Raw genomic sequence first — 11,519 nt, 5'->3', positions numbered from 1 at the left:
ATCTAAATCAGGACTAAACTAATCCGACTTAGATTTATCGAGGATAAAAAAAAAAGAAAGTTTTTCTGAGACGTTGCTTAGTTAGTTCGAGACTAGAAAGTTGTCAACTGAGTTAACGAAGGACTAGTCAGCTCCTTCTGTCTGGTCTTGGTGCTGGTCTTAGTGCAGATCAACCTGGTCCACCTGGAGACCACATCCATTAATCCAAAAATAATGAATTGAAACCTTCACTTAGACCTAGATTAGCTCTAATCTTCCTTCTGGGTCTAGGGGGGAGTCTGAGACAATTAACCCTGACTGCGAATGGCCATACCAGTTATTCAAGTTTAAAAGTGTGATTTAGTCTGAGATTAGGCCTAATCTGTGTCCGCGGAACCGTCCCATCAAATCACCGTGTACAGACCTTTGACTCGTACTCTGCTCCATTTCAAAGAAAATATCTGCACCCTTTGACTTATTCACCACATTTTGAACCACCGTCACATTGCTTGAGTAAAATATTTAGATATTTAAATACTGTATCAAAAGATTGCTCATTGATTATTGACGAGGTCCATGTACTGATAAGTGACAGCACCTATATCTTTTTTCACTTTTGTAAATTGTTAAAGCAATACTTCATGTTGTATTTTAGGCTATGATTCATCAAGGCACTGAATATGACAAGTACTTTTACTGTACTTAAAATACTTATTAAGTAGATTTAAGAGGAAGTACTTTCAGAAGTAAACTAAGTAATAGTCTAAGTCTGAAAGTACTTCCTCTTAAATCTATGTGGAAATGTCAACATGGTATTTGAGTCATTTTGTGTCGGTGTGTATTCATACTTTACTGAAGTAAAAACTTCTGAGTACTACATCCACCACTGCATCCCATCAGCTGACTCTGACACTGTGACCCCTGTTATAATAGCAGAACACACACTGCACACACACACTGACACAAACACACCCCACTCTGCACCTCCTGTCTCACCACCAACAGTGTCGGTAACTTTTCTGACACTCCAAATTACCCACGTCCAAACAATGACCATTATTTATATTTATATTTAGTTCTCTGTCACCAGGCACGCACGCACGCACGCACGCACGCACACACACAATGACGGCGGGGGGGTTGGCAGGTTATACACTGCTGTAGATCTGGAGATTTACGGAACTTTGAAGTCAACTTTGGAGGTAATTAAGAGGAACTGGGTCAGCACAGGGCAAGAAAGCCATTCCTTTTAATCGCACATGTGTGTGTGTGTGTGGGGGGGGGTTTAAACGCTGTCAAAATGCGGAGGCCGATTTCAGTGTGAGCTGTTTGCTTTCCCTTTACGCCAGGATTTAAGCAAATAAACTGCTCTGTGTATGTGATCTGGGGAGCTAGATGGAAAGCTTTATTCCATTTTTAACTCTATTTTTATCTTTTCATTCTTATTCTCATTTCTTTTTTACTTTTATTTCTCTTCGGTTGATTTGATTTAATTTGAGTTATCGGTGTGATATTTAACACTATTTTTAGATAATGGAATTGATAGTGGTTACTGAGTAGGTAGATCTTTTTTTAATAATGTTTTTCTGTTTGTATCCACCTTTGTCTCTCGTTTCATTGTATTTCCCATAAACAACATAGAACAAATAAAGTCAATTCTAAATGTCGGTTCTCGCCAAGGATTCTTTGTACAATTGTACAAACCGGCCCTTAAATAAGATTAACTGTCCGTCGTCTAGACGACCGCTGAGACAACAATCTGTAAACGAGGCGTCGCTAATTAAGAAGCCGTTTAGTGCAACAATGTAGACCTCATGCAGAGTTGATATATGACGAGTTGTATGTGTGTGTGTTTGTATATTTGTCTGTATGCATCTGTGTGTGTGGTAGTGTAGTGTGCATGTGTGTGTAGGGAAACTACCTGTGTGTACCCAGCCTTTGTGAGAACCTAAGCAGTGGCGACGGGAGCAGAGTGTGTGTGTGTGCGTGCGCTGATTGTGTCGATCTAAATCGGTCCCCTGCACTCTTGGCCCCCTTGACCCCCTTCCTGGCCTTCCTGTCGTGGCCCCGGCTTGTCACCAACATGCACCCCGTCGCGTTTCCCACACACACACACACACACACACACACACACACACACACACACACACACACACACACACACACCGTCTACCCAAATATGAGCTTTACATCCACATGCCGATTTCTGCCAATCTGTGTTTTTTCAAGGGATTCTTGATTGTACAAGCGAGAAGGTTTGCAATGGATTGGACTCTCTCTCTCTCTCTCTCTCTCTCTATCGATTTCACACACACACACAAACACACACACACATACACACAGACAGACATACACACACACACACACACACACACACACACACACACACACACAGCAAAGCCCTCGCTGACAGATTGCAGCAGACCTGGACGTCTCTTTACACTGAGCAGATGCGGTCTCCCACTTGTTTTCCTTGGTAATCATCCCTCATTAAGTGAAAGCATGTGCCAATCAAATGATTTGGAGGGCGCGAGTGGGGGCAGAAAGAGAGAGAGGGAGAAAGAGGGAGATAGGGAGGGAGAGAGAGAGAAAGGGAGGGAGAGCGAGAGAGAGAGAGGGGGGGGGGGGCGTGTAACCACGTCTCCTCTGTGTGAAAAGCCCCATGTCATTTAGGAGTCATTAGTAGATTAAAGGCGGTAAGAGATCCCCGCCGCTTAGAGAAATTACGTTATTACGCCTCGTTTCACTTTGTAGTGACTGTAAATTTGCTGATTATCATGTTCAACACTCGCCACGTTCAATCACCACGGAATGACAGAATTCATTTTCTATTCTTAAAATAACATTTTCCTTTGAGAAAAGTTCCTTGTGTCATTCTGCCACGATTGACGGTGCTTAAGTGCTAAATGTGATCATCTGCAGTGTTGTCACTACTTGTCATTTTTTTTATTGTTTGAAATACAGTAATCAAAAATATTCCCCCTTATTATTCTAAAAAATGTTTGGATCTGTTTAAAAGATATCCATGATAACAAAGGTCACTGTAGGACCATAGACACCCACACCCCGCAACCCCTCTCTGGGGTCTAGATAAAACGAAGCTCAAAACTGAAAAAAAGAGGCACGACACTCTCTCTCTCTCTCTCTCTCCCCCTCTCCCTCTCTCTCTCTCTCTCTCTCTCTCTCTCTCTCTCTCTCTCTCGCACGCTCAAAAAAAAAAAAAAAGGAGAGTGCAAAAATCGCGGCGAAGATATATGAAGTCTTCACGTGGCTGAAGCGCCATTCTTTTTCACTTTCAAGTCCCGCGAACCGTAGTGAAGTGTGATCGCCTCTGACAGCTGCCGAGTCCGCCGCTTCATCATGATGGATACACTCTGCCGAGGGCGCCGCTACACACCTTACCTCACACATCCCACGCCCACACACACACACTTTTATGGGACACACACACACACCCACACACACACACACACACACACACACCCACACACACACACATATATGGCGTGTTGCACATAGCCATACAGGCAGGGGTTTTCTGTCATTCAGTTTGTGATTTTGAGTGAAGTTTGCATTAATGCCCAAATTTATGTTCACAAATTAAAAAAAAGATTTTGTTGCACAGAAATGTCGTGGCCAATCCCTCAAGTAAACCGTCTCCAGAGAAAGACAAGAAGATACAATATTTTTACAGAAGTTTTAATAAACAAACATAGGGAACGGTAGGTTGAAGTTGGGTGTTAGGACGAAAGACATATGGAGAGAGAGAGAGAGAGAGAGAGAGAGAGAGAGAGAGAGAGAGACAAATTGGAAACCCCACGCACAAATAGAGTAAGGGGCCAAAAGATGTCCCATAAGTAGGGCTGTACAAAATTCATGGTGAATTGTGCTCAATTCTCAAAAATAACAGATTTGATGGATTTTAATAGGAAAACACGACTTTTCACGGCGATGATTAAATTAAACTTTTACAGCCACACACAGTCAGGCCGAACCGCTCATCACATGCACTGATGTTTCATTCGGTTTCCCGGTGTTTTATGTTTACATCCAACAAAAAAAAAAAAGTTAAAAAAAAAACCCCCACGGCTCCATTGTTGAAAGACTCACTGAGACGAGCTTAACACGCTCTCTACAGTATTCAAATAATTTCACATACGATTGCCAAAAACAAGCCTGATTCGTGCGTGGGCAAGACCACGGGCCCTTATGTCCACGGAAATGACAACCGTCTCATAATGCATGACGTAGACGAACGCTGTCGCTGTTTTTTGTCATCACTGAAGTTTGTCTAAAGACTTCCTGCCGCGTAATCCAGCTCCATCGCCATGGAAACACAAACCGCACGGTCGCCACGACTCGGCTCTATGGCGAGGCGCTTTATTTTACAATCCATAGGATGAACTAGTCACCTTTTAGAAGTGACTAGCACTTATATTTTAGTCACTAGTTGCTATTCCTGCTTGCTAACAGTTACTAGTAAGTATTTGAGTTGTACTTGTCAAAATGTATTAGGTACTACTACATATTTGTAAGATACTAGTAACTATTCCAATTGTTACGAGTAACTATTGCAATGATACTTGTAACAATTTGGACAATTTTGTCATTGAATCCTATGGGGCTCCGTGTTTTAGGTATTAAATATTTGCCTCCGACTAGTTTTATTCCCATTGTTACTACTGTAGTTTTTATTTCAATTTTGCTAGTCACTATTACTAGTACTCGTACTTACGAGTACTAGTACTTATTCAAGCTGACTATTACCTTTTACTGTTGTTAATAGTAACATTTTTGTTTTTACTAGCAATATTTTAACTGAAACTAACAACAAGCACTTTTGTCTAGAAATTTGGGGTAATGGCAGGTAAAAAATACATTGTTACTGGTAAAACAAAGTATGGTACTAGTAAGAGCAAGAACATTATTGAATATGGTGAGAAGAAACAGTTCGAAAACAACAACAACAGGGTCAAGGAGGATGTTATTTTCAATCGAATTCCAGTCAAAGTCGTAAAATGCCATGAAAAGTGAATGTGATTCAATCCTGAAAGTGAGACTCAAACACAACTTCCACAGACCACGCACATCATCCGTCCGTCTTGTTTGCCAAGAGGCATCACAGCACAATGGGGGACAACAGTGGGATTGTGGGGTACTCGTCTTCTACACACCCTTACTTTAAAGTCCTTGGCTGAACATGCATGCACAACATAAAGTATGTATGTGTATGTGTGTGTGTAGACGTACATACATGCTGTCTGTATGAATACCTGGGCTATATACATGCTTGGCAAGGCATCAAGGGCAAACACAGCGTCTTACTTTCCCCTGGTTCAGAGCGCCTGTGACCGTCTCTATTGAAAACCCACTGTCTGTCTATTTATTTTCACTGGCTGAGGGTGTGTGGAGGAACAGTTAGTGCCGAAATGCCGCTCGCTTCCTTTGAAATGCTCGGGAATGGAAAAGACATAAGGAGGAGAGTGTTTACAATTCACAGCGCTGGGAGGACTGGGGGCAGGGGCGGGGATTGAGGGGTGAATTGTTCAACTCTGTCCTCAGTTTGGTAGTTAGACAGACAGACAGGCAGACAGACGGGCAGACGGGCAGACAGGTAGTCTTAGAAATAATATGGCGCCATTTGTTAGAATTAATAGGGGTTTCCCAACAGTAGATAGATAGATAGATAGATAGATAGACATGCATTTATTGTACACTACCAAAAAAAATGGTAATGTACAATAAACCTAATGATAAGCATTAAATTTAAACAAAATAAAACCTGGAAATGTAAACAATACAATCAAGAACCGCTTGAAAAGACACAGATTGGCAGAAATCGGCATGTGGCTGTAAAGCTCATATTTGGGTAGACGTTGCGTGTGTGTTCGTGCTTGCGTGCGTGTGTGTGACTTACAGTAACTTGAGCTTGTGGTTATATTTCTGTATACACGGATGTACAGTGTATGCATGTACAGTATTGCAGTATTTATTGTTACACCAATGTTGTTGTTACACTAATCTCTGTCGCAATGTAGCTGAATGTTATTCTCCCTTGTAAGTCGCTTTGGATAAAAGCGTCTGCCAAATGACTAAATGTAAATGTAAATGTAAATGTCAATTTTGTGCATGTGTGCCGTGGTTGTATGGATGAAGCACTTAGGCGTAAAAGGAACTTAAATGGAAAAATAATTAACACCCAATATATAGATTTATTTTTATAGAAAGAAAAATTAAAACAACCTCTAACTCTTCTATCCAGATAGAAGGGTTAGCTGTGACTGTGATCTACAGCGGGTTTGATATGACCAACAAAATGTGGAAAAAAAATGTGACTTGAGTAAAAGTCCAAGTATCACATTGATGTTTCTACTTAGGTTAATGTTGACAAATACTTGCTCTTAAATGTACTTAATAGTGTATAAAATACAGTGTTAAGTAAATAAATGTAATAAGTAGAGATGTGAAGAGATGAAAGTCTCCAAAACGGAATATACTTAAGAAAGTACAAACAAAAGTTCACTGCCTCACCACTCCACTGTTGCTGTCCCCAAATCCTTCTCCTCTTTACATCTTCAGTGGAAAACCTTGAATTTGGGGATTGACAGCGGGGTCTCATGCGACATGACAGCGGAGCCCCAGAGTGCGGGTTCGGATCCCTAAGTGCTTTTAATCAAACAGCTCTGGGCCGCGCCCTCTCGACGCTGTGACCCATGTGTTCAAAGTTTGTATCAGTTTTCCCTGCCTGTGTTTTGCTTGGCGCCGAAGACACACAGAGAAAAAAAAAAATTGTCTTCTTTAAAAGCTCGTTTGTTTACAGTTACCACCACCACCGCCACCACCCAGCCCCCCGCCCTCCGAAACCTCCACCCTGCTCCTGCACCCGCCTGGCGTGACACATTTTAGGCTACAGTTACACAACCTGTCCAGAATAACCAAGCAGTGGTGGACTGTAACAAAGTACAATAATTAAAAATAAATAAATAATAATAATAATAATAATAATACACATAAGAATACTACTACTGTGCGCGCCGCCGTCTTGCTCATGCACACAGTGATTTCACCGTAGTGAAGTAGTAAGAAGCAAATAACAGAAACACAATACAAATACAAATATAAAAAAGTAAAAGTAAGAGCAAGGACTTATACTTGAGCTTCAGTAGAAATGCCAAAGCGGCACTTTCACTTCCAGCAGAGTCATTCTGCGTCTCTGTGTAGAAGCTCTGAGTGAGGCGACTCCGATCAATCGGCCACTGATGGTGATCGGCCGATATTTGTACTAAACAGTGTGATCGGTGATCAGTGTAAAGGTCGAAGGTCGGTAGAAGAGCCGATCAGATGACGCAAAACCCGAGACAATTCCTCTTCCCCGTTATGCAAGGCATTATTTACATTGATTTATTATTCTAGTACTAATACTTTTTACTATGTATTATTTATTATTCTATTTACCATGTACAGTAGAGCTGCACGCAGCGGGCAGCCCCGCCTTGCCCCTCTCTCTCTCTCTCCTCCGACCCGCCTACGATCGGGTCCAACAAAAAAACAAAACAAGGCCGTGCACGTTGTGTCTGAGCCCGGCACAAGCCTGTTCCATTGGCTGCGTTCCCTGACCCGGCCCAAGTCCAAGCCTTGTTAGACACCAACATTTACAACCAAAATTGTTGAAATAAGTTGCCTGTTTTTACTTATTTTTATTAGTAAACTAATTCCGAGTTAAATCTTTCCGGAATTACATGCAGGGATCTGACTGGATAACAATTTAATAATCAGAATTGCGCTCAGACCACCTCCCAATGTGGTCTGAGCGAGATCACATTGTGATCGGTGATCCGCCCCCAAAAAAACCCCGGTCAGAGCACCTTTAGCCCTGAGTACTTCTTCCTCCACTGGAATTTGGCAAAAAATATATCACGCCCCGCCCCCCTCACTTTGGTTTCTTTCAATCTTTAATAGAAGTAAAAGTGATGAGTGCTCATCTGCAGCTTCATCAACAATATTATATCCAAAGCTGACGTGAAACACCCGCAGGAGCCTCCCTGCAGTGAAGAGAGAAACTAGGGGTCTTTGTTGTTCTTTTTTCCTTGCTCTCTCTCCCTCTCTCTATCTCTCCCCTTCTCTTTCTCTTTCTCCCCCTCTCTCTCTCTTTGTGTCTCCCTCTCTCCCTCCTTCTCTTACTCCCTCTCAATCCCTCTCACTCGACCTTTTTTTTATTCGCTCCCCCTCCCTTTCCCCACCCCTCTCAACGCCTCACTCCCCCTCTCTCAGCTCTCTCTGTCTCCGTCTCTCCCTCCCTCTCACAATCTCTCTCTAGCTCTCCATCCCTCTCTCCCCTTCTCTAACTCTCTTCCCCCTCGCTCTCTCCCTCTCTCCCTCCTTTTCACTCGCCCCCCCACTCCCTCTCTCTGTCCCTCTATCTTCCCTTCCCTATCTCTTTGCCCCCCCCCTCTCTCCATCACTCCATCTCAAGAAGGGATTGTTATGATGAGGTGTTGTGGCGGTGTAATGATGGTGTGCTGGAGGTGTGGTGGAGGTGTGGTGGAGGTGTGGTGGAGGTGTAGTGGAGGTATTGTGGAGGTGTGGTGGAGGTGTAGTGTAAGTGTAGTACTTGGTTCTGGGGCCCACACCTTGTCTTTTCCACAATGTAGCGCTGACCTTGAGAAGGAAGCAGGATGAAGGTTTGGTGGAGGTGTAGTGGAGGTGTAGTGGAGGTTTTGGGTGGGGGCCTGACCTTTTTGTTGTAGCTGTTCCATACATGTTTTTAACAGACCTTCCAAAAAGAATCATGGCTCTCCGACGAGGGTTTGAAAGGAAACTGTTCCAACTGCATGTTTTTACATTTTTCTCATCTTTATTTCTTCATTTCTGTCCAGTTCCATGTCTGCTGCTCGGGGGTCTGTGCTCCCCATGAAAAGAAAAATAAAATTGTCAATAACCTTGGATTGATAGAGTTTATGGATCCCTTAAATCATCTTCTAACCGGAGGGAGAATAGTGTGTGTGTGTGTGTGTGTGTGTGTGTGTGTGTGTGTGTGTGTGTGTGTGTGTGTGTGTGTGTGTGTGTGTGTGTGTCTGTCTGTGTGTCTGTGTGTCTGTGTCTGTGTCTGTGTACTTTTCTATCTGTGTGTTTATTGTGGGGGCTGTTTGTTTTTATTCTTTTTTATTTAGTAAGTATTTAAGTGGGTTTCAAGGTCTCAGTAATTTTAGAATGATACTTTGAAAAATAAACTGTTGCTTATTGTTCCCGTGCATCATCATTGGGATCCTTAATAATATTGTTTGATTCCTCAATTCAAGTTCAAGTTCAAGTTCAAGTTCAAGAGATTATTTGTCACATACATATACATACGGTCATACATATATGCAGTGAAATGTCATGACACCCGGTGATGACGCACAATAAGCTCTATAAGCTCTAAAAATACAAAATTGCATGTTTCCGTCCTAATTTAAAGGAACTTTTTAGTCCAATGATAGAAATGTTGCACTAAGTAGAAGGTAAACTAGGGGAGTTTCCATCAGTTGAGTACACTTTACCCATTTTTTAATGTCCCAATAATCAATGGAAATAAATGTTTATATTTTATAACTATATAAAAATGTTATTAAATTGTTTCAATTGTAATTGTTTTCACGACAGTTAACGGCCAACTGAAATGTCCTGATTATCACATCTCTAATGTCATACACCTAATTTTTGCTGTAGAGGTGTGACTTGTGTTTGAAGGAATCCCTGCATGTGTACGTTTGCTGCTGTTCCAGTCCCACGTGTCACTGCGTGTTTCTGTGTGTGTGTGTGTGTGTGTGTGTGTGTGTGTGTGTGTGTGTGTGTGTGTGTCAAATTTGCCGTCGTGCTTTTGTTGCCGCTGGGTTGTGTGCGGCGCCGGCGTCCCCGTGGCAGTGAGCAACATCTGTTTCGAGCTTGTTGTTCCTCTTGGCTGCTTTTCAATTGGATTTCCTCAAGCAGGGCCAGAAGCTGTCACCTCTGCTAGGCTCTGCTGGCTATCAGCACCGGCCCCTATATTAAGTACCTGGTTCAGGGCTAAGCTAATAATTCTCTATCCTCTTCTGAGCCGTCACCGCTGGTTCTGCGTCCGTGCGTGTGTGTGTGTGCGTCTGCCCGTGTGTGCGCGTGTGTGTGTTTTTCTCTCTGTGTGTGTGTGTGTGTGTGTGTGTGTGTGTGTGTGTCTGTGCGTGTGTGCGTGTGTGTGTGCGTCCAGCTTGCCTCGACGAAGTACACTGTAGGGGTTGGCTGACCTGGGCGTCTCCATCTCACTGTGTGTGTGTGTGTGTGTGTCGTGCTTCATCTGAATTAGTAGTCAAGCAGCTCAGTCATTCTCAAAGGTGTGCTGTTCGAAGTAATCCACACAGACAGCCCCTATAAAACAATGTGCTGCTGTAAAGTACCTTGATTTGTAGCATATACAACTTTTATTAAACACTTTGGTCTGCTCAGAAATCTGGATATTCTTTTTCTGATTGGGAAATTAATTATTTACTTTATTATTGCTGTTTAAAATACAAAAAAACGTTAATCCTTGTCAGTTAATATATTATTATACTGAATCATGATCATTCATTCGGTTAAAACTTTACATTTATACTGCATACCCTTCTGTATTCTTATTTATAAATAAATGTCCGTGTTGGACTTTCAACATTATTATGACATCACATATTTTCATTATTATCACTAGACCTTAAAAACTGGGTCATGGGCCAAAAGACCCCATCCCATCACCAAGTGAATATGAAATTGGAGAGGCTTCTTTCTAACTTGTAGTCAAACTTTCTCTTTCTTATCTATGTATTGATCGACCGCTGTGCCCTCCAAACCCAAACAATTCATACCACAATAAACAAGTTGTTCACTCTGAAAATGTTCTTTACATAATTAACATACAGACCAAGTTCTGAATCTTTCTGCTCTCTCTTGTTGGACTCATGTCAGATGATCGACCTGTCTGTCTGTCAGCCTAACTGTCCCTCCGTCCATCAGTCTCCTGGCTCCTTGTATAAGATAAGACAAGATAAGACTTTATTATCCCCTGGGAGGAAATTTGGGAACATACAGTAAATGTCAAGAAATAAAGTAAAACAATGTATATATCATATATCATATCAGGAGCATGTCGACCTGCCTGGTGTCCAATGTCCTCCATGCTTGTTTTTTGAGGCCACGACCCCTTTCTCCATGTCTGCCTTGTCTTTCCGTCTGTCCCTCTGTCTCACTATGTGTCTCACTGTCTGTCTATCTGTGCGCGCACACACACACACACACACACACACACACAGACACACACACACACACACACACACACACACACACACACACACACACACACACACACACACACGTCTGCCCGCTCGCTCTACCTGCCAGCGTGTCCTGCCAGCTGGAGAAGCTCTTGAAACCTGCGCAGCATCAAGCCGCCGCCCGACGGCCCTGACGGACACTTTGATTTGACAGGCTGTGAGCGGTTAAAGGGAAAGTTATGTATACAAGTTAATTAAACTGTTTTGGTGCGGAGGGGTCAG

General features: G+C 42.6%; 1 protein-coding gene across 3 annotated transcripts in view; it reads left to right on the top strand.

The window, feature by feature from the left end:
* LOC307235680 (adhesion G protein-coupled receptor D2) overlaps window positions 1-11,519 on the top strand; it is a 126,874-nt gene that overhangs the window by 40,057 nt on the left and 75,298 nt on the right. The gene's annotated exons all lie outside the window — the stretch shown is intronic.

The sequence above is a fragment of the Zeus faber genome (assembly GCF_960531495.2).
Source record: "Zeus faber genome assembly, chromosome: 1".
In the NCBI taxonomy this organism is placed as follows: domain Eukaryota; kingdom Metazoa; phylum Chordata; class Actinopteri; order Zeiformes; family Zeidae; genus Zeus; species Zeus faber.
This window is presented reverse-complemented; position numbering and strand designations above follow the sequence as displayed.